Below are 3,177 nucleotides of genomic sequence, written 5' to 3'. Positions count from 1 at the left end.
CAGAGTAGGAGCAAATCCCCATAGAAAACCTCTCCTACTCTGTGCAGTTCCCGAGACAGACAGAGAGTTGTCAGACAGAAAATAACAACTCAACTTCAGCAGCTGATAAGTACTGGTAGGATTAAGATTTTTTTTTAAATAGAAGTAATTTACAAATCTGTTGAACTTTCTGGAGCCAGTTGATATGGAAAAAAAAAAACAGTTTTTCACTGGAATACCCCTTTAATGCCCTGATTAGAGATGAGCAAACTTACAGTAAATTCGATTCGTCAAGAACTTCTCGGCTCGGCAGTTGATGACTTATCCTGCATAAATGAGTTCAGCTTTCAGGTGCTCCGGTGGGCTGGAAAAGGTGGATACAGTCCTAGGAAAGAGTCTCCTAGGACTGTATCCACCTTTTCCAGCCCACGGGAGCACCTGAAAGCTCAACTCATTTATGCAGGAAAAGTCATCAACTGCCGAGCCGAGAAGTTCGTGACGAATCGAATTTACTGTAATTTCGCTCATCTCTAGCCCCCATATACTAGACTCCAGAACAGTCAAATTACAAAAGATTTATCATCCAGGATCCTTGGGCAATTGGTAGCCACATTTGTAGACACCCAGCTTTCCTAGAAACCTATTTAACCCCTTAAGGACTCAGGACTTCTGTTTTTGCACTTTTGTTTTTTCCTCCTTACCTTTTAAAAATCATAACCCTTTCAATTTTGCACCTAAAATTCCATATGATGGCTTATTTTTTCCACCACCAATTGTACTTTGCCGTGACACTAATCATTTTACCAAAAAATCTACGGTGAAACGGAAAAAATTAATTCATTGTGTGACAAACTTGAAGAAAAAATGCAATTTTGTAAATTTTGGGGGCTTCCGTTTCTACACAGTGCATTTTTTGGTAACAATGACACCTTATCATTATTCTGTAAGTCCATACGATTAAAATGATTCCCTACTTATATAGGTTTGATTTTGTCGCACTTCTGGAAAAAATCATAACTACATGCACGAAAATGAATGCGTTTAAAATTGTCATCTTTTGACCCCTATAATTTTTTTTTATTTTTCCGCCTACAGGGCAGTATGAGAGCTCATTTTTTGCGACGTGATCTGAAATTTTTAAAGGTATGATTTTGGTTTTAATCGTACTTTTTAATTGCTTTTTATAAAAAAAATTTCATGATATAAAAAGTTACCAAAAAATGCTATTTTGGAATTTGGAATGTTTTTGTGCATACGCCATTGGCCGTGCGGTTTAATTAATGATATATTTTTATAGTTCGGACATTTCCGCACACGGCGATACCACATATGTTTATTTTTATTTACACAGTCTTGTTTTGTTTTTTAAATGGGAAAAGGGAGGTGATTCTTACTTTTATTAGGGAAGGGGTTAAATGATCTTTATTAACTTTTTTCACACTTTTTTTTTTTTGCAATGTTATAGCTCCCCCTAGTGGCTATAACACTGCACACACTGATCTTCTACACAGATCAGCCTCATGCATTAAAGGGGTTATCCAGGAAAAAACTTTTTTTTTATATCAACTGACTCCAGAAAGTTAAACAGATTTGTAAATTACTTCTATTAAAAAAAAATCTTAATCCTTTCAGTACTTATGAGCTTCTGAAGTGGAGTTGTTCTTTTCTGTCTAAGTGCTCTCTGGTGACATGTGTCTCTGGGGAAACTCCCAGTTTAGAAGCAAATCCCCATAGCAAGCCTATTCTACTCTGTGCAGTTCCCGAGACAAGCAGAGATGTCAGCAGAGAGCACTGTTGCCAGACAGAAAACACAACAACTCAACTTCAGCAGCTGATAATTATTGAAAGGATTAAGATTTTTTAATAGAAGTAATTTACAAATCTGTTTGACTTTCTGGAGCCAGTTGATATATATATATATATATATATATATTTTTTTTTTTTACCCCTCATTAACATGGCATTGATCAGTGTTATCGGCGGTCGATTACTCAAGCCTGGATTTCAGTCTTGGAGCAATCAATCGCCAATCGTACGCGCCGGAGGCAGGTAACGGACCCTCCACTCGCGTTCTAGCTGATCGGGAAATCGCAATAAGCCCTAATCATCAGAATTATGACAAATCACGGCTTGATCTATCTCGCTTTGCATGTAATGAGTCTCTCTCATATATTAGTTTCACCTTTTAGGTTGCATTACTGAAATAAATGAATATAACTGAATATTCTAATTTTTCGAGTTTCACCTGTAGAGGCCAAAATACGTCCATGTTACCCTAGTGTTACACTGGGGGTAGCTTCAATCCTGAATAGAGATGAGCGAACTTACAGTAAATTCGATTCGTCACGAACTTCTCGGCTCGGCAGTTGATGACTTATCCTGCATAAATTCATTCAGCTTTCCGGTGCTCCGGTGGGCTGGAAAAGGTCTCCTAGGACTATATCCACCTTTTCCAGCCCACCGGAGCACCTGAAAGCTGAACTAATTTATGCAGGATAAGTCATCAACTGCCGAGCCGAGAAGTTCGTGACGAATCGAATTTACTGTAAGTTCACTCATCTTTAATCCTGAACATTGATAACAGAAACAAACCCGCAGCTCTAGTAAAGCTCTGTGACACTTTGACCCCTGCTGGCTTTTTTTTTTTTTTTTTTTTATCACAGACCACATGGTGGCCCATTATAGTAAACAGCGAAGAGACCCAACAGTAGACAAAGTAGTACAGAGCTTTCCTGGCAACTGGAGGCAGCCAAAGCAATGCGGTACCCACCATATCCTACCAACATGCCACTAACGTCTATGTCAATGCTTTCCAACCAGGGTGCCTCCAGCTGTTGCAAAACTAAAACTCCCAGCATGCCCGGACAGCCTTCGGCTGTCCGGGCATGCTGGGAGTTTTAGTTTTGCAACAGCTGGAGGCACCCTGGTTGGGAAGCACTGGTCTATGTCTTGACAACCCCTTAAAGGGGTACTCCGGTGGAAAACTTTTTTTTAAATCAACTGGTGCCAGAAAGTTAAACAGATTTGTAAATTACTTCTTTAAAAAAAAAAAAAAAAAAAATCTTAATCCTTCCAGTACTTATTGGCTGCTGAATACTACAGAGGAAATTGTTTTATTTTTGGAACACAGAGCTCTCTGCTAACATCTTGACCACAGTGCTCTCTGCTGACATCTCTGTCCACTTTAGGAACTGTCCA

Source organism: Hyla sarda, chromosome 9 (assembly GCF_029499605.1).
Source record: "Hyla sarda isolate aHylSar1 chromosome 9, aHylSar1.hap1, whole genome shotgun sequence".
Classification (NCBI taxonomy): Eukaryota; Metazoa; Chordata; class Amphibia; order Anura; family Hylidae; genus Hyla; species Hyla sarda.
The sequence above is the reverse complement of the archived record's forward strand: the minus strand, read 5'-3'. Positions refer to the sequence as shown.